This window comes from Miniopterus schreibersii, assembly GCF_964146895.1.
Source record: "Miniopterus schreibersii genome assembly, chromosome: 3".
In the NCBI taxonomy this organism is placed as follows: Eukaryota; Metazoa; Chordata; class Mammalia; order Chiroptera; family Miniopteridae; genus Miniopterus; species Miniopterus schreibersii.
This window is the reverse complement of record NC_138103.1, coordinates 72,486,806-72,507,903: the sequence shown is the minus strand read 5'-3', so window position 1 is coordinate 72,507,903 and position 21,098 is coordinate 72,486,806. Positions and strand designations below refer to the sequence as shown.

The 21,098-nt window shown below is 39.4% G+C and overlaps 1 protein-coding gene and 1 pseudogene across 12 annotated transcripts in view; one reads left to right on the top strand and one right to left on the bottom strand.

The window, feature by feature from the left end:
- The first annotated feature begins 1,341 nt into the window (after positions 1-1,341).
- ERBIN (erbb2 interacting protein) overlaps positions 1,342-21,098 on the top strand; it is a 93,167-nt gene continuing 73,410 nt past the window's right edge. For 10 of the 11 annotated variants that reach the window (XM_081131386.1, XM_081131384.1, XM_081131380.1 and 7 more), the window contains exon 1: positions 1,342-1,662. The gene's annotated coding sequence lies outside the window, so the exon portion shown is untranslated. The remainder of the gene's footprint in view (positions 1,663-21,098) is intronic. The other variant, XM_081131379.1, reaches the window with a different exon arrangement.
- Positions 18,077-20,342, bottom strand: LOC308554930 (dnaJ homolog subfamily A member 1-like; annotated as a pseudogene). Its single transcript has 4 exons — positions 20,327-20,342; positions 18,749-19,833; positions 18,400-18,454; positions 18,077-18,163 (listed from the first exon to the last, which is right to left on the bottom strand). The product of its transcript is annotated as a dnaJ homolog subfamily A member 1-like (transcript).

Genomic DNA, 21,098 nt, shown 5'->3' with positions numbered 1-21,098 from the left:
GGGCGAGCGCAGCCCGGCTTCCTCGAACAAAGGCGCGACCTCCGGGCCGGGCCGCGGGCCGTTCCCCCGCCCACCGGCAGCTTTGTCTCCCCGCCCGGGCGAGGCTGCGACTCGGAGGACTCCGGCGCCGCCGTCGTGCGAACGAGCTCGGGGCCGGGCGGCGTGGGAAGCGGCCCGCGGCCGCCGCTGCGGTTTCCTGCTCGCGGAGCGCGCCAGGAGGGGAAGCTGGCGGGCAGCAGCTGAGATACCTGCAGCCCGCAGGCCGGGCGCACTTGAACCCTGAGCCCCGACGACAGACGTACAAAGAAACTCGAGTGGCCGGGCCGGCGGAGGCCTGCGGGGGTCCTAAGCATCCCCCACCTTGGGCCCCTGGGGAGCGGCAAAGGGCTCCCCCGGCCCGGGTAAGGGGGGGGCCTCAGGCCGCGCCTCTCACGTGAAGCCTCAGCCGCCCCTGGCCCCCCGTCCCCAGCCCCCAGCCCCCAGCCCCCAAGCGGCTGCGGACCAGGCCGACACCGCCCCCGCGCACCGTGACGGGCTCGCGCCGGCCTCCAGCCGGGCTGTGGGCGGTCGGGGCGCAGCCAGCGGGAGGCCGCCCCGCCCCGCCCCCGCCGCAGAGCCGCCGCGCGCAGCTCTTCCCCCCGCCCCCTGGCTCCGGGGCTGTGGCGCTGCCTCGGCGGAGCCTGTGAGGCTGTGACTCCCCTCCGCCCCAGCCCCCTTCCTCCTCCCTGCTCTCCCTCCCTCCCTCTCCTCCTTCCCCTCCCCTCCCCTCCTCCTCCTCCTCCCCTCCCCTCGCAGTCTCGCGCTCGAGTGAATGTGGCGCGGCGGCGCGGGACGCAGCCTCGGCCCCTGTCGCGGCCCCGCGAGCTCCTGAGGAGACGCAGCCGCCGCCCGCCCCCACCCCGCGCTTCCCGGGGGAGCCACCGCAGCCGGGGAAGAAGAGCGAGGAGGGGAGCGGAGGGCCGGCGGCGGGAAACGAGGAGCAGGAGCAGAGGGTTCGAGGGCCGGTGGAGAAGGCGGGGAGGGACGGCCCGAAGGACGGACGGCCCGGGGAGGGGGCGCCATCAGCCCCCTCAGCCCCTCGGCCCCGGCCCGGCGCGTTGGCGCGGGCGCAGGGCGCGGCAGGCGCTGTGGAGACAATAACCCCGCCGCCCGGCTCTGGGCACGGCGTGGAGAAGGAGGCGGCGGCCTAGCGCGGCCGAGGTCCGCCCAGCGCCCCGGCCGCGGCTGTGTCCCCGCGGCCGTCGGGAGCGCGGGGCGCGCGGGTGGCCGGGGCCGAGGCTGCCCGCCGACGCCCCCTCCCCGCCCCCTCCCCGCGCGGAGCTGGTTTTCCGGGTTCCCCGGGACGGAGCTGGATCCTGCTGCTCGCCGAGGCCGGAAGTGAGTTTCGTTCGGTAATTCCGGGCGGTGTCACGAGTGAAAAGTTTTTTTTCTCGGCGGAGATCCTAGCTGGGGCTGGGAAACTCCTGCAAAACTCGGGGCCCGAAGAGCAGCGCGCTCCCCAGCCCCCCCCCCCGGCCGCCGGCCCTCGCCGCCGCGGGAGGCCGCTCCACATCCGCCCGCCCCGGGGAGATTCGGCTGGAGCCGCGGTGACTAATGAAGGGAAGGAAATCATGTCTGGCGAAGCCTTGAAAAAGCTGCTCTGAGACACCGTCCGACCGAAAGGTAATTGTTAGGAAAAGTGGAAGTCACACAGCCCGTGGGCAGGAAAGAGAGAAGAGACCCTGCTGTTCCTCCCTTTTCCCCAAGTTGTCCTAAATTCTCCTTTGCGGTCGTCGAGCTGGATTGTGTTTCAGGTGCTAAACGCTGTAGTAGGATGGACCCGCCTCTCCCCCGACCACCACCATCTGGATCCTAGTTCGGTGAGAGGAGGTCCTAAGAATGCGGCGGGACGAAACTTTTAAGCAGTCGGAAGAAAGGGTGCCTTTGTTCAGCACTAGGTCCAGAAGTTTTAGTTTCCCGGAACGTACGCCGTGTATATATTTTTTAATTTATTAAGCTGCTGAACCTGGCAGCTTTGGCTTTGGAAGAAAGTTAGGTGGCTGCAGCGAGTGATTAGCTGCTGTCGAGATGGCTGCCGCGTTTGTTTATACTGTGACCGATCATTTGGCTTTTGCGTTTCATCGTACATAGAGATTTTTTTTCTTAGTTCCAACTCTTTTAAATATGTTTCTTTGGATTTTATAAACAAAAATGCGTTGCCATTCTTAGTCGTTTTTCTAGGTAGGTAATGTGTTTCTTCAGTCACTGGTTCCTTTCAGACATTTATGAACCTTGTGATACTCGTTCGGTTAATTAATTGAAAGCAGCGTCTGCTCGATTTTTCTTGTAACTGACTTAGTAGGAAGAAAAAGGAAGGATCCTGTACGTGTTATGGTTAAAGCGAGTTATGATTGAAAACGAACATCTGTAAGCGGTTTGATTTGTTAGGACTTCTCTGCAGTGGAGAACAGAACTTAAAGGGAAGTAAAACGCTTGAAACTGTTTTCATGGGAATCGCGCTGACTGGTAAACAGCTGTGCGTTCTGAATTAGTACAGTATTTACATCTTTGTGTTGGTCCTCGTGTTGTGGCCTGCGCAGCCTAAGTGATAGGTGCCGACTGTGGGGGCAGGAATTAGTGAAGCGTGGGAGACATTCCGCCAGTCAGAGTTACAAACACTTCTGAGCCAATCGGCAGTCTTTATAGATCAAACTAGTTTTGGTCTCAGCAAACACAGAACGTTTCTTCAATGGTGTCTTTTAAAGTTTGCCGCCCCCCCCCCCCCAAGTACTTTTGTGGTAAAGGGAGGTGAAAGATAATACTGTGCTTTTGAATAATTATTAAATACATGTGGCATTCTGTTGGTAGGTGTATCTTAAGTATACATTGTTTGGCTGGTTCATGCTGCTCCCCCCAAAATTGCTGGCTTAAGTTCAAAGAAAAGAAAAGGTAGGTTTTAAAGAGGAGGGGTCAAGTTATTTCACAACCTGTTCTTTGTTATTTTATTAAGTACATTTTAAAATAAGGTTCTTTTAACTTTATTAGCAAATATTGTTTTGATTTTTTCCCCCTGAGCTTAGTTTCTGGAGCTCTTTTTTTTTTTTTTTTTTTTTTAACTTGGTAAGATTTGTGAACCATCCAGAAATTCCTGTTAAGTCAAAATAGCTTTATCAAGGAATGTAAGTGCATAGCTGATCTACTTTATGATTTTGGAACATATCATTAGGCAACGAAAGAGGTTATTCTTGGGCATCAGAAAGAGCAGAACAAAATAAATTGTATTAAACCTCAGTTTCCTAATATGGCTTATGCTTGGCCTTAGAGCAACAAAATCTTAATAGAGCAAGTCTTTTATAGAGAATTATCACTTTATGAAGATGTGTCTCTGCATTAGTAAATTTTACATATAAAAAGTATTGTAGCACTCAAAAATAACTACTTAAATCCTTTTTTTTTAAAGATTTTGTTCTTGATTTTTTTTTTTTTTTTTTTTTGAGGGGGCAATATGTTTGGAGCAGAAACACGTTTTTTAGAAGCATGGTAGTCACCTTTGTGGTTGCCCTTAATGCCCCTCCCCTCCCCCCAAGGGCACATTTTACTTTGTGGATTACTTAGACTTTTGTTAGTTTAGCACTGAATTAACTTAATGAATATTAGGCCTTATGTTATTGTCACACTGTAAATATTTTCAAAACCTTGTTTAAATGTGACAATGGTTTGAAAATAAATTTTAAAAAGGTGATAATCACTTGAAATATTTTTAAATGCCTGTACTTTTTTGGATATTCTTAGAATTGTGTGGGTTTTCTTAGATTAAATAGGCAAATCTAGAGTATTTCTAGTGTTTGCTTATATTGTATAAAATGCACATTTAATGGTATTGTTTGTTAAGGGTACTTAGGAGTTTTCAATAGTGATAAACTTAATCCCTCAACTAATTAATTCAGATATTACGTTACAAAGTCAGCCTGCTGTTTGAGACCAAGCTGTTGCAAACTTTTCATGTATTTCTAGCTTACAATCTAGAGATTCAGAAATGGAAACCCACTTTTTATTGCATGCTGTTTTCTTAATGAAATAATAACTAGACATTCTGCATGTATCATTGGTGAATCTCTAAAATTCAGTTGCTTTAGATATGTTGGTGCTGAGCTCTTGGTAGTAACAATACCATACTTTAATAAACACACTTTAACTGTTCAGAAAATTAGGTGCATATTTAGGCATTTATTTTAAATAATATGATTTAGATTTAAGCTATTTTTGGTTTAGAAATAGATTATGGCAGTGTTTACACAGTATTTGGGATAATGCAGAATTTTGGTGGTGTTGGATGGCAGAGTACTTTTTTTTTGTAATTGCTACTTATCTAGATTTTTTTAAAAAACACACTGTTGCTTGAATTTTATTTTGACGCTTTCCCATCGATTTCTGTTACGTGCTTTGTTTTTTCTGGGAACACTGTAGAAAAGTCTTAAAGATGTCTTTTTCTTTTCCTTTTCTGACAACATATATTGTACCTGTGTTTAGTTCACAATAGGCTATTCCATTTTTGAATGTATACTATTTGCTCTTGCATAGAAAATGTGCCCATGAATTATACTGTATAATATCTGCTTTTGGATTTTCTAAGGAAATAAACTCAGCACTTCTGCTTTTCACTTATCTTTCTATTTATTCCACATTATTTTTTTTTCTTGGTGCCTGTCATCACTAATTCTTAACCATACTGCACCCGTTTGTTTGCCTTTTAGCTCTCTCCTCTGTCTTATGTTTCCTATTTGTAAAAAAGAAATCTAGCTATTATTCAGCTTTCTTTTCTAATTCCTTTAGCTTCCTATTTTTAGCTTCATTTACTTCCCCTATTTTCTCTATGTTCTGCTGATGTTTCTTAATTATGTTTTTCCCTTCCCCTCTTTTCTAAACTTTATTAGTTCATGTTTATCACCTAAAAAAACTTGTTCAGGACACCAGTAGATAAAATTTATTTGATCACCCCTGTGTAATTCTGAATATCCCTTTTGCATTCCAACTCAGTTTACATGGCAGTATTTCAATCTGGTATTTATTAAATGTTTTGTTTTTATTGTACTTTGTTGCCTCAATTCTTTTTTTTTTCTTTAATATCCCTTGAATTACCTTTGTTAAGATCAGGTTATGTATAATTGTATCAAGACTCTCTACAGCCCCCTATACCTTCTTGTTTTAAGCAATTTGGCCTCTTAAAACACACAAGCTTTTTATCTCTGTGTCTACCTTTTATATTTTGTTCCTTTTCTTTCTGTCCTACCTCTCAGAGTTAGATGTCTTCTCTGTCAGTGTTCCTAAAATTTTGAAATTACCTCTGTTTTCATGAAATAAGCACAATGGAATTCTATCACTCACTGTATCTTGTCACTTCAAATTTTGTTCCAGGTACCATTGGATGAAGAAGGCCTTGCCAGGCTTTATAAATGATAGTATGTAAGCAATAAAAAAGAATATCTAAAGATTAATAAAAGAAGAACCTACTTATCTGGAGGTTATTTATCTGTGACTTTAGGTATATAGACTGTAGTAGAAAAACTAGAAAATAAAAAAACACCTAATCAAAACAGGCATAATAAAATCTGTGGGCTTCATTCATAGGGCCGTCCTTATTCAGAGTCCATTTAATTTTGTACACAGTAAGCTGTTTCTTGCCTTTTTGGTGTACAAGAAGGGATGAGAGAGGCACTTTGGCAGCATCATAATGTTATGGCCTGTGGTGTTACAGTGAGGGAATAGGAAAAAGGAAAGAAGACTGAAACCTTAAAAAACAGGGTAGTCTTGGACAACTTGCTTTGGGACAGAGGGCCTTATATATTTCATTTGTCTTTAGAAGGAGACACTCTTATTATAGCATGTATAGTATAATTAGAAGTAAATAGCCCTAAGGCAGCTGTTCTCAAACTTTTTGGTCGTAGGATTTCTATACTTTTGCAAATTATTGAGAATCCCAAGGCTTTGGTTTATGTAGGTTATATTTATTATATTTCCCATATTAGAAAATTTTAAAAAGTAATTTAAACTAACAAACTATTGCATAGCACTGTTTTAATAAAGAATAACTATTTTCCAAAACAAATCTTTAGCAGAAAGTGTGGCATTGTTATATATTTATGCAAGTCCCTTATGTGTGGTTGAATAGTAAACAGCTTGGTTGTCATGTCTATTTCTACATTCAATCTTGCAGTATGTTGTTTTGGTTGAAATATATGAAGAAAAATACATTATACAGATATTGGTTGAAAAGGGGAGGTGTATTTTCATAGCTTTTTAAGGTGATTATGGTGTGATTCTTTGATACCACACCAAAAATTGACAAGTAGTATTTTAAAGGGTAGCTACAGTGTCAAGTCTGAAACCATATCAATGAATTCTTTATTTCTTATAACCTGAAAATTCATTGTTTTGCTTGCACTTTGAATCTTGCACCTGTTCATGGTTTTTGTAACAACCATATATTGGTTGTTTGAGAAATACTGGTTCATTGAATTACACATTTTTCCCCAAATGTTTACACAGTGTTGTGGTTAAAGTTTTATGTTATAGTCCAGACTATACCATATCGGTTATTTAAGTGTATTTCCCCAACCCAAGTGAATCCCTTTTCTTCTGGCTTTGTTATATTTAACTAATGGGTTTCTCTTTTAGGGTATGTGGGTTGCTTGTCCTCTTACATGTTTCCTGCCCCCAGGACATAGTATTCTCCTGTTTACACAGTTACACTGCCCAAGTGTCAGATCTCCTCTAGTATAAAGAGCTGTGCTGGAGGCCTTAACCATGGCAGGTATTCTGTGGTTTTATACCTGGCTGACTGCCCAGGACACACTTTTCCCAATTTTTGTTAAGAAAACGTATCCTTCTTTTGGAGATCCCACTTTATGCTTGTGTTGTGTATCTGGTTCCTCAGATATGTTGGGTTTTGTCATTCCCCCAGTCCATTTTGTATTCTCTACAAATTCCTTTCTGTTCTCATCTGCACACATACCACTCCCAGGTTTTTAGTACTGCTATACATTTTTTTGCAATTCTTTTTTTTAAAATATATTTTAAAGTTTGGAACAATAACAAATGTACAGAAAAGTTGGGAGCATAGTACAAAGAACGTTTTTGTTCCTGAACCATTTGACAGTAAGTTGCCCATATGATGCATCATTACCCCCAAATTCTTAATGTTTATTTCCTGCAAACAAGAACATTCTCCTACATAATGACCTCGTAACCATCAAAATTAGGAAGTTACCAAGAATACATTGCTAACATCTATTGAATTTTTTTTTTTTTGAGAGAGAAACATTGATCAGCTGCCTGTGTCCTACACCCCCCCCCCCCCCCCCCAGCATGTGGCCCAACTGGGAATCAAACCAGTGATCTCTTGATGCATGGATCAGTGTTCGACTACTGAGCCACACAGGCTGGACACATTGCTAACATCTAAATTTCACCAGTTGGCCCAGTCTTTCAGAGCAACAGTTTAAATCTAAATGCATTACATTTAGTTGTCATGTATCTTTAGTCTTCTTTAATCTGGAACAATTTCTGTCTTTACTTTCAGGGTCGTGACACTTTTGAAGATTACAGATCAAGTTATCTTGTAAAATATCCCTTAATTTGCATTTCTCTGATAGTCTTATGGTTAGATCTTTGATTAGATTTCTATGATTAGATTTGTATTAGATGTTTGGCAGGGTTATCCTGGAAATGATACTGCATTCTTCTCTTTGCATCTTACTAGGTTGCAGGTAGTTTCAGTTGTCCCATCGCTGGTAGTCATTGATTATGTGATTAAGGTTTGTAACTGCTAGACATCTCCTAGGTGAAGGTAATCTTTCCTCATTTGTAATTAAATATTTTTAGCGTAGGTTTGTGAAAACTGCAAATATTTTGTTCCTCATCAGATTTTTAATTTATTAATTTACATTTATTATATTCACTTGGTTATATACTCTATTATCTTTTTATATATATATATATATCTTCACCCGGGGATATGTTTTTATTGATTTTTTAGAGAAAGAGAAAAACATCAATGTGAAAGAGAAACATCAATCAGTTGTCTCTTGTATGTGCCCTGACTGGGAATTGAACCCATAACCCTTTGGTGCATGGGATGATGCTTGAACCAACTAAGCCACCCCTGCGAGGGCTCCATTTTCCTTTATTTTGATGAAATTGTTCAAGAATCTGTACTTTTATTGTTCACATTGGATAAGTTCCTTGTGGAGATAATGTTGAAGTTCCATTTTAGTGTGAGTACAGTGATTTTGGTGCAACTGTGTTTTTCTGTGCATGTATCTATCTTCCTGATAATGATGTCCTTGGAATTTCAAACCTAAGAGTAATTTTAGAACCTTGGGTGGTGGGGTGGGGAGGAGGTCATTTTGTTTGTATTGGGGCCAGTGCAAGAAACCTGTAATCTAAAAATGAATCTCCTCAACAAGGCTATCATCCAGCCTAGAAAAAGTTGGTTTGACTTTGCCATCCCTGGAGATTTTGGAACTGGTTTAAGGGGCATATTGGGATATCTTTTTGTGCCTAGAATAGATTTACTCTCAGTTTTCTAGGAAAAGATAAGGATCCTGGCAGCAGCAAATGGATTCTTTGGGTGCCCTGTTAATCTCTGGGGACTTCAAAAGATTTAGTTAATTGTTCTGGGACTAACTGCAGAATAGCAGGACTGTGTATAGCAGACACAGTTTGGTTTGTTAGATACCTGATATCAACAGCGTGTCCTTTCTGGTCTTTCTTTTGACAACAATTCCCAAACCAGAAGCTCGGAGTCATCTTCCTCGTCTTCCTAACCTTCGTTATTAAAATCCATACTATTTCCAGCAAGTCTGTCTTTTCAGTATTTATAGAGGGAGATACTTTAAGGTAGGCTAGGAAGGCTGGATATGGGACAAGGCCTTTGATAGGCAAAGTGCTAAAACAATTATACCTTAATTTTTTTTTTCTGGTTATAAAAATTCAAATACAGAAACTTACAGAAGATGAAAAGTCACCATAATCCCATCCCCCAGAGATACTCTTGTTAGTGTGTTGTGTATTTTTTTGAATATTTATGCGTATTATAGCATATCAATGTGCATGTATATTCATGAATAAGTATCTGTAAATAAAAGTGGGAGATATATTTCAAGGGGACTTAGGTGTATGTGTGTGTGTGTTACTTAGCATTAGGATTGTTTCTAGGTGGTTATACGTTTAAAATATAGGTTTATTCTTGTATTCTTTCCACATAAATATTTTAACTCATAAATTTTTCCTGGTGTAAATACCCAGAGTGCATTTGCTATTTATGTAGTTAAAATTGATAGATAGAATCAAATTCCCTCTGAAGAGTTTGTATCAATTTATACTTCTACCAATAGTATATGAGTTACCTGTCTGTGTATTCTTCAGCAGATTGGGTATTAGCTGTTTTCAAATACTTGTGTAAATCTGAGACAGACAATATATAGGGTGGGGCAAAAGTAGGTTTACAGTTGTCTTTATGGAAAAATAACAGAATAATTAATAAATAATAATATAAAAATAAACTGTTTCACGTACTCACAATTGGAAACCTCCTCTTGCCCCACCCTGTAATGTAGTATGTAAGAATACAGACTTGGAGTCAGGTTGCCTGGATTTAAATCTGTTAGTGCTGCCCTGGCTGGGTGGCACAGCTGGTTAGATGTCATCTCAGTACACCGAGGTTGTGGGTTCTGTCCCTGGTCAGGGCACACACCCAAGTTGGGGGTTTGATTCCTGGTTCAGGCTTGTGTAGGAGGCAGCCAATCAATGTTTCTCTCTCACATCGATGTTTCTCTCTCTCTCCTCCCCTTTCGTCTAAAATCAATTTAAAAAATAATAACCGAAGTTTTCTTATTTTGGCTTGAGGAGTAAAATAATCATCTAGAGTAATTCCAAATTTCTAATGAGTGGTAACACCATTTGTTGAATAAATCATCTTTTTACCTCTAAAATTCTATCTTTATCAGTAGTAAACTTCCAGATATACTTATGTCGTGATTTCATTTTTATTGTGTTTTTTGTTATAATAATAATATGCTGTCTTCACACCCTTCCCCCCATTATATGCTTCATATCTGGAAGCGTTGGTGTATTGGACTTCAGTCATTCTTATTAAGTTCTGAAAATAATTCTTGTTGGTGTGTTAATGAGAGTGCTTTGAATTTATAGATTAATATAGGGGATAATTGATACCTTTATAATAGTATATCTCTTTCTAGGAAGGTAAATTTTGCATTTATTTATTGTTTATGCCCTTTAATGGAGTTTATGGTTTTCTTCTTGCCATATCCTTGTTTCTTCTTAATATGCACTTGTTCTTATTAAGAAGTATGTATATAAGTTTATTTCCAAAAATGTAATGAAGGGAGGGTGAGAGCTGCTGCTGTTATGAATGGCTATATTTCATTAATTGTATTCTCATCTGGATATGTAAAAAGAGGGAGGAGGGTGATTTTTTTTTTTTGAAATATTACCTACAGTTTACCTGAAGACTTCAAAAAAATTGCTAATAGATTTTTTGATGATATGCTTGGCATATATTCTAGGTATACAAGTTTAGATGCCCTAGTAAATGGTATACCTTTTGTTTTTTAATTGAATCAAATATTGTATGTTCTGATATTTTATAATATGCATACTAACAAGTACATAATTACACATCTTTTTAGCTATTAAATTATTCCTTCAATATTCTTTCATTGCTTGTGATCACCCTCCAACATTCTTAGAATGGCAGCCTGATTAATCTTTGTTAAGGGGATAAGGGATTTTTATTGCTACCCAGAGCTTCCATTTAATCATACTGTACTTGCTTTCTTTAGCATATTGTCTGGCTGTGGGAATGGGAAGGAGAAAAATAAAATTTGCTTAACTGAGTATCGTTTGTTAGAGAAGCAGAAATCCTTGGGTTGATTGAAGCACAAGTTGGTCGCTGCCACTGCGCCCCTCTTCAGTGACATGAGAATGGCTTCTTCAGTCTTGTTCCTTAACTGCTTTTTAGTTTATCTCTGGAAAAAAACCAATACTAGTTGTAAACATTTTCCTTGAACTGCTTAGTATTTAGTGTGATGCACAATAATAATTATGTATATCATTAAGTTATTTTGGTCCTTTATTTGATTATAATAGTAAACTCTCTAGTTATGTAAGTTTATGTACCTAATAAATGTTTCCCAAGAGATCTTTGCCACTACTTACACCCTAGAGTTTATTTTTGTCAATTTACATGTTTCACTGACCTTGGTATTATCCTTCCTTGTAATATATTTAATCTGGTGTAAATGAAAGATACAGTCTCCAGAATGTTGATATTTTCTTCATATTCAGTGAATTTTATCACTGAAAGTAACTTAGAAATAGTCTGTCCACATAACCATCCTTTCTTTTCTTTTTAATTATCCGAAGAGGAAACTGTTGGCCCAGAAGGGAAAGTGGTAATCCTAGAGGTCATTTAGTTTGTTAGTGACATAAATGAGATTAGAAAAATAAATTCAGGTTTCTTGACTATTGGTTTTTCCCTTATGCCAGCATTTTCCTAGATATGTTATAAAGCATACAGTTTCTTTAGAATAGTACTGATTTTTATGTGCCAAATGTTTATTTTATTTTGTACTTCCTTTCAATTCGAATCTCCTCCTGCCCCCCAGCTTTATTGAGCTATAATTGACATATAACATTTTGTACAACATATTGATTTTTGGTATACTTATTTTGCAGTATGATCACCGCCATTAAGTAATACTTCTATTATTCCATTATGTTATGTAATTACCTTTTCTTTTTTTGTGGTGAGAGTAAGATCTATTCTGTTAGCCGCTGTAAGTATATAATACAGTATTGTTAACTATAATCAATCACAGTGTTATGCATTAGATCCCCAGAACTATAGTTTTGTCTTGTTTTTTTCCTTCACAACTATACTTCTAACTGGAAGCTAGAATAGCCCTATTTTTCAAATATTTTCAATAGATGTTATAAAAAAAGTTCTGGGTTAACATAAATGAGGAAACCTTGGGTTAATATACTTTTTTCCCCCCTTCTTTGGCACATGCCAGTTTATCACAGATGACTGTTTTAGATTTCAGAAATAACTAGAATACAGCTCAATTTATTAAAAAAATGTTAACATCAGTATTTGAGCCAAGAAGTTACATGGAGCCCTGACTGGGTAGCTCAGTTGGTAAGAGCATTGTCCCAATATGCCAGGGTTGTGGGTTCAAACCCAGCCAGGACACATACAAGAATCAACCTTTGAATGCATAAATAAGTGGAACAACAAATCCATCCATCTCTCTTTCCACCCCTTGCTCCCTCCCCCCTTTCCTCTCTCTAAAATCAATAAGTTTTTTAAAAAGTTCCATGGTACGATTTATCCTGAAGCAGAATGTAATTTATAATTTCAGATTTTAAAATATATGCTTTAATTTTTGAGTAGTTTTCAGCTTTACAGAAAAATTGAGAAAGTATAGAGTTCCCATAAGCTTCACTTCCCCCTCCTCTCTTTTTTCTACTGTTGACTGTTGTAAATTTGTTACAATTGGTGAACCAGTATTGGTTCATTATTAACTCATATTACATTTACCTTAGGGTTTACTCTTTGTGATGTACATTCTGTGGGTTTTGACAAATGTATAATGACATGTATCCACAGTTATTGCTAGAAATAACAACAGTGTATTCAGTGGTGATTATGGATGAGTGAAATTAATGACAATAATGTTATAAAGGAGGAGAGGGAGAAATTGGAAATTCTATTATAAGGCACTTGTACTATTTCAGAAGATCAAATTGCTTTTTACTGACACATATGTAGGAATAATATAATATTGATGTTCAAGTTACCTATATTAAATGTTTGAAAACTCATTAAAAAAATTTTTTTTTAATCCTCACCAGAGGGTATTTTTTCCATTGCTTTTCAGAGAGAATGGGAGGGAGGGGGAAACATTAATGTGAGAGAGACATACTGATTGGTTGGCTCCCAGTCTGGGCCTGGGATTGAGCCTGCAAGCAAGGTTCATGCCAGAATCAAACTAGGGATCCTTCAGTTTGAGGGCTGACAGTCTAACCACTGAGCCACACAGGCTAGGACTGGAAATTCAGTTTTAAAGAAATGAAAAACTTTTGGTAATTCATGTTCACAGTTTCTGGAAAATTAAAATTTAAATGTCCTGTTTCACTTCTGAGAAACAGGCAAATGATTACAGATCGAAGTGAAAGCATTCTCTTTACTAATTTTTTAGTTATTGTTCTTCAAGTCCTACTTGGCCTTTTTCCACACATTCTATTCATCCATCAAGCCCAATTGAAGTCCTATTTTTTCACTGAAGCTTTTCCAGATATTTAAGAAGTTTCACCTTCTTTGGATTTATAACTTAAAAAATATTTCCCCTTTTTTCTTTTTTAATGTTTTTGGGTGACATTAGTTAATAAAATTCTATAGGTTTCAGGTGTACAATTCTATAACACATCATTTATATATTGTACTGTGTGTTCACCACCCAAATCAATTCTCCTTCCATCACCATTTACACCCCCTATACCTTTTTGTACCTCCCCCACCCTGTTTTCCCTCATAATCACCATACTGTTTTCTTTGTCTATGAGTTTTTGGTATTTGATTTTTCTGCTTTAATTGTGGTAAAATACACATAACATAAAATTTACTTTCCTAACAATTTTAAGTGTACACTTCAGTGGTATTAAGTACAGATTGTTGTTCCAGTCAATACCATTCACCTTTAGAACTCTCTTCATCTTGTACAATTGCAGTTTTTTACACATTGAACAGTAGCTCCCCATTCCTTCTCTCTTATTCCCAGCCACTGGCAACCACTGTTCTCCTTTCTGTCCATGTGATTTTGACTACTTTAAGTGGCTCATATAAATGGAACCATAAAATACTTGTCTTTTAGGTTCTGGCATATTAAACTTAATGTCCTTAGCGGCCAGTGTTGGAGCACATGTCAGAATTTCCTTTTTAAGGTGGAATGTTCCATTGTACACACCATGGTTTGCATAATTATTCATCCGTCATGCTCAGCTGGGTGGTTTTCACGTTTTAGGTATTGCAAATAAAACTGCCATAAACACGGGTGTGCAGGTATTTCTTTGTGACCCCGCTTTCAGTTTGGGGGGGTATGTATCCAGAAATGGAATTGCTGGATCATATGATAATTTAATTTTTTGAGGACCAGCCATATTGTTTTCCAAAGTGTGTGCTATTTTACGTTCCCACCAACAATGCACAAAGGGCCTAATTTCAACACATCCTTGCCAGCAGTTCTTTCTTTTTCTGTTTTGTTTTGTTTTGGATAGTAGCCATCTTAATGGGTATGAGGTGGTATCTCATAATTTTGATTTGCATTACTTTAATGATGCATGATATTGAACATCTTTTCATGTGTTTATTGGCCATAAACACCTTTCATGTGCTTGTTTGTATGTCATCTTTGGAGAAATGTCTATTCAGACTCCTTGCCCATGTTTGAATCAGGTTGCTCTGTTGTTGTTGATGTTTAGGAGTTTTCTATATTCTAGATATTTATCTCGTATCAGAAAGATGGTTTGCAAATATTTCTTCCATTCTGTGGGTTTTCTTTTTACTCTATTTTGGCTTGATGCACAAAATTTTTTAATTTTTATGAAATCTAGTTTGTCTAATTTTTCTTTTGTTGCCTCTGCCTTTGGTGTCATAGCCAGGAACTAATTGCCAGGGACTTTTTGTTCTGTTTTCTTCTAAGAGTTTTAGTTTGGATTTATAAGTTTTAAAAAGTGCTTAACTATTTAATTGACAACGTAAATATATAAACTGTTTTGCATTGTTTTCTAATTTGTCTTAGATATTTTGGTTAACCTAACTCTCTCTGTCTCTCCCTTCCACTCTCTCTGAAAAGCAATGGAAAAAGTATCCTTGGGTGAGGGTTAAAAAGAAAAAAAAGTAAAAGTGCTCCCACCCTGCTCTCCTCCCCCACTTTATGTTTCATTATAGACTTCTCTTTGGAATTAAGCCTTTTATTTTCTGATAATTGTAGATTCATATGCAGTTTTAAGAAATACTATAGCGAAATCTCATGTACTTTTTATCCATTTTCCTCTCGAAGCAGCACCTTGCAGAATTGTAATAGTACATGTACTACCACAACCAGGATAGTGAAGTTGATGGTCAGGATACAGGGTAGCTCCATCATTATGGGAATCCCTGTTGCCCTTTTATTACTACTATACCCATCTCCCTCCCATATTTCCCCACGCCCTCATTTTTTTATTTTTAAAACTATATAGATGGAATCATATATAAGTAACTTTTGGGATTGGCTTTTTCAGTTAGCCTACTTTTCTGGAGATTTCCTCGAAATTGTTGCTTATAGTAATAGTTCATTCATTTTTTTGCTGAGTGGTATTCCACAGTATGCATATAACTATTTCATATTTGAAGGACATCTAGGTAGTTTCCAGTGTTTGGTATTATGAATAAAGCTGCTATGAACATTCATAGACAGGTTTTTGTGTGAAGATACGTTCTTTATTTCTGGGATTAATGTCTAAGCATAATTGCTGTGTTGTATAGTTTAGTTTTGGAAACTGTCAGAGTGTTTTCCAGAATGGCCATCCCAGTTTGTATTCTCATAAGCAGTGATGAGAGATCCAGTTTTTCCACATCCTTGTCAGCATTTGTTATTGTTACAATTTCTTTATTTTAGCCATTATTAAGGTACGTAGTGGTAGCTTATATTTTTACTTTACATGTCCCTAATGGCCAGTGATGCTGAACATCTTCCATCTGCTTGTTCACCATATGTGTACAAGAGATTTATGTCTGCTGTCCATTTTCTTTTTTTCTTAAAAAAATATATTTATTGATTTCAGAGAGAGGAAGGGAGAGAGAGAGAGAGGGACAGAAACATCAGTGATGAGAGAGTCGTCATTAATCGACTGCCTCCTGCACACCCCTGACTGAAGATTGAGCCCCCAAACCCAGGCATGTGCCCTGACTGGGAATCGAACTGCGATCTCCTGGATCCTAGGTCAGTGCTCAACTGCTGAGCCACGCCTGGCTGGTTGTCCATTTTCTAATTGATTTTTTTTCTCAGATATGTAGCTTGTAAATATTTTCTCCTATTCTATAGCTTGTCTTTTAATTCATTTTTTACTTTAAATAACTTTTTATTTCTCAATTATAGTTGACATACAATATTATTTTAGTTTCAGGTGTACAACCCAGTGATTAGACATTTATATAACTTACCAAGTGATCTTCCCAATAAATCTCATACCCATCTAACATGATGCATAGTTATTATAATATTGTTGACTCTATTCCCTATGCTGCACTTTACATCCCCATGACTGTTCTGTAACTACCAATTTGTACTTCTTAATCCCTTCACCTTTTTCACTTATTCTGCCAACCCCCTCCCATATGGCAACTGTCAAAACGTTTTTTTATCTATGAGTCTGTTTCTATTCTTTGTTCATTTATTGTTTTTTAGATTTACTTGTTGATAGATATGTATTTATTGCCATTTTATTCATATTTTTAATCATTTTCTCCTCTCCCCCCCTTCTCCTCCCTCTCCCCAGTGCTGGAGCTCAGAGGGAGTGAGTCTGAGTTAGTCCATGTGCGCACGGGCCCTTGAAGAGGAGCATCTGGGACTCCAGCAGCTCTCTGTCCCACTCAGCCACAATCCCTGCTGGTTTTTACAGCCAGAAATTATGGGGTCTTTTCTTCCTGGCACTGGAACTGTGGACTGGAAGAGCTGGTGTGGGGTTGAGACCCCTTGCTTCTCAGGGGGGTTCTCCAGAGCCCAGATATCCCTCCTGATTTTTACGGCCACACGTGGAGTGGGACCAGGCTGTTCCGGTCTCCTCCCCTACCAGTCTCCATGTGTCTGCTTGTATCCTTAGTTGTAGAACTTCGGTTCAGTTAGATTTCAGGTGGTTCTAAATGATGGTGGTTCTGTAGTTGTAATTCTGATGTGGTTGTGGGAGGATTCACGTACTATGTTTACCTATGCTGCCATCTTGACTGGAAGCCCCCCTTCATTCTTTTAACAAGTCTTACAGAGCAAAATTTTTCATTTTATGAGGTCTAATTTATCACTCCTTTATGGATTATGCTGTTTTTAAATATAAGATGTTTTGCTTGTCCCTAACTTCCAAGTTAGCCTGCTCCAGAAGTCACTATTCTGAGGCTTACCATGATCCAAAGAGAAGGAAAAAAATACAACTAAGGACTGATACCATTATATATATTTAAAAAAAGATGGCATGAAGAAGGGAATGCAATTCTATAAGTGCAGTCCCTCTAGAAGCAGCTTATTATGATAAACCCCTTCTTTTGAAAAGTATCATTTCTGTCACTGATACTGCAGGCTAAATTTTATGGCATGCTATCTTCAAATAACAGTTGAGGCAATAGAATAAATGCAGAGGTATCATAATGAATCCCACTTAATACAACTATACAGGCTAACACCTCTCTACAAATTGACCGAGCCTGGGGATCGAACCTATAACCCATGTACATGTCCTTGACCAGTAACCGAACCTGCGACCTTTGGTGTGTGGGCTGACGCTCTAACCACTGATCAGCACTGGTCAGGGCAAGGCAGGGGGTGTTAAAAGTAGTTATTAAACTTACCTTGTACACTGAAGTCATCATACATGCAGGGCAAAGTCAGAGCTTTTATATTTGAGTTTATCCTTCATTTAACTGTTAAAACACTACTATAGTTGAATATTAAAACAAAAAACAATAGAAAGTAGTGCGCATATTATGATTATAGTCCACTCATTCACTACTGCATATAACATGCAACAGACTGACGTAGTTTTTTGCGGCGGGGGTGGGGGGTGGTTGAGGCCTGGAAGAGATTAATCAAAGAACTTATATGCATATATGCATAGCCCATGGACAAATGATAGTGTGGGGAAGGCTTGGGAAAGGGGCGGGAGCAGGGTGGAGGGGCCCAATGGGGGAATAAAAGGGGACATCTGTAAACTTTCAACAATAAAGATTAAACCTATTTTAAAAAGTTCCAGCAGTGAGTTTTACTCACTGGCCCCTTAAAGAGGTCTGACACTGAATACCACCTTTAGGATGGTGGTCATCATCCTCAGATGCTTCTCCATGGTAATGGCACTATCTTTTTTTTTTTTTTTAATATACATTGATTTATTTTCAGAGATAAATCAATATATCTTCAGAGAGAGGAAGGGAGGGGGGAGAGAGATAGAAGCATCAGTGATGGGAGAGTTGTCCCCGACCTAGGATCGAGCCTGCAACCTGGGCATGTGCCCTGACCGGGAATCGAACCCTGATCTCTTGGTTCCTAGAATGATGCTCAACCACTGAGCCATGCCAGCTGGGCACCATCTTTCTTGATTTTGATCGAAGTCCACCAGTTCTACCTGGCCATTTCATCAGTCTCTTCTACTTACTTTGAGGTGGGAGTTTTTTTTTTATTTTTTTGGTTTTTTTTATTATTATTTAAATTTTATCTTTATTGTTGAGAGTATTACAGGTGTTGTTTGTTTTTTAAATATGTTTTTATTGATTTAAGAGAGAGAGGAACGGAGATGGAGAGAGAAACATCAATGATGAGAGAGTTGTCATTGATCAGCTGCTTCCTTCATGCTCCCGACTGGGGATCGAGCCTGCAACCCAGGCATGTGCCCTGACCAGGAATCGAACCACGATCTCCTGGATCCTAGGTTGATGCTCAACTGCTGAGCCACACTCGGCTGGGCCAAGGTAGGAGTTTTTCCAGCAAAGAGAGTTTATTAAGAGAGAGAAAGCCATTCTCAGGAAAGTTTACCTGAAATTCAATGATTAGGCGCCCCTTTTCATCTGGTCTCTTATAAACTGGCATGCCTTCATTTAGCACACACTTGATATCTCCATGCTTGACAATCAGACCTGATGAGAGGTGATGACTGTGGTTTGGTTGTCAAGAGTAGCTGTTGGCTTTTGGAAGCCACACAATGCTTTAACCAGCTGTATGTCCATACACAGGAAAAGGTCTTGTAGAATAAAAACAGCATGGCCCTTCTGATCTAAAACAAGGATATCTCCTGGCTCCAGTCCTGGTTCCTGGTCTCCTTCATCATGGGGTGTTACCTTATGGCCACCTTTAATGCCTTTGTCAATATGAATTTCTAGAAGCTTCTTCTCTCGAACTATCTTCCTTCCATTGTAGCTTTTGCATGTGTCTTTAGGACTGATCTGTTCTGCATGGCCCTGGCACTCCACGCACACAGATTGAAATTGCTGAACCATCCCAGGTCCTGTTGGATGAATTCTCATTTGCATCCCAGTACGTTGGCAGTTGGGACAGTACTCAACTGCACCATTATGTAGATCTTCTAAGGTTACTGAGAGCTGATGCTGCGTTCTCTCTTCATCCTTCCTCTTCCTCCAAAGAACATGTGGAAATATCCATGGGAGAGCCCAGACTGCCACCTGCTCCACCTTCTTTAATTGCCTGTTTTCCTCCTTTGTCATATAATCCCCCTTTCTTTGCATCAGAGAACACTTCATAAGCTTGAGAAATCTGTTTAAACTTCTCTCCTTCCTTTGGGTTCTTATTAGGGTGATACTTCAAGGCCAGGTTCTTATAAGCCTTTTCGGTTCTTCTTTGGGTTTGACTCCCAAAACATCATAGTAAGTGATTTCTTTCACCAGTTTTGACAACCAGTGAGTGGGCCAGGGCCGGTGTGGGGGAGCGGGAAAGAGCCCATTGCTGTGTGCAGCTTGGGCAGCCGTGCTCCCGCTGAGCGTCTGGAAAGTCCCACCAGATTTTACATTTAAATCTGTGGTCCATATTGAGTGAATTTTTAAATAAGGCCTATGGATGTCCAGTTGCTTCAGCACTATTTCTTGAAAAGGCTGCGTTCTTCTGTTAAATTGCTTGCATCTTTGTTGAAAATCAGTTGGGAGTATTTGTATGTATAGGCATTTTGTTGTGTTTCTTTCCAGTCTTTTCTTAAGCTTGTGTGTATGTGCATAAGATATATATTTTTTGTTTTGAGAAACACTGTTCCTAGCTTTGTTCTCCTTTTATTATGAGCAGATTTCCATTTATGCATAAAAAGTCACCATTTCAGTGATTACATAATTTTCTTTTATGTAGCTCTGCTGTAATTTATTATTGATGGGATTTTATAGTGTTTCCATTCATTTTTTCATAGCATAGTATTCAACACATAGATTCTCAGTTTTTACTTGTTAAATTAATTTAGATCTACTCATTTACCTTAAAAATGACAAAATTCTGTTTTACTTTTTATCTACTTTTTAACCTACCGTCTCTGCCAAGCATTGCAGTATATCCTAGTATTGGGCACTTCAGAGTAGAGTGCTTTGACTTGTGGGGGGTGAAGAGATTTCAGTGTATCAGTTTACGGAGCAGTTTCTTCCTGCACTACGGGTATCTCATCTTTCTAGCTAGTCTACTTTTCCTATGTAGGAGCAAGGATTTGAGGCAGATTTCTGGAGGAGAAATAGAACCTAGATTCTGTTCTCCTAGCTTTAGAAGTTATATATAAAGACAGCATTTATGCATCTGCCTTGTGCTAAGAACTGTTCTGGCTCGGGGGAGAGAGTGAGGAACACATACCAGATGAAGTCCTGCTCAGTTCCGTTGGAGTCTCTAAGTAGCACTGCCTTTAATCTGGTGAAGGAAGAAACATTCTTTTGTCAGGATCCAGTGTTCCATTCAGCTTTTTTACTCATGTGCTTAGTTTGCTGTATAACTTTCTAGCTTTGTTTGTTTGTTTGTTTTTAGATCTTGAACTGCAAACTTTTTTTGACTTGTTTTTGTATTCTTTTGCCATATGATAGAATTATTTAAATAAGATCCCTGTGTGTTCAATTTGACCATTTTGACTATTATTTTGATATTTCTTTTTAAAATTAAGGTTTGAGGTGACTTTTAATAGGATGGGAATACTATAGTTAATAGGATTAGAAAATTGGATCCAAAGAAAGGAGGAACTATGTAACTTTTAAGTAATTTAGCGTCATTGCTGTGATAGAACATCAGATATGGCGAAGCTCCCTGTGAGCCACAATTCTC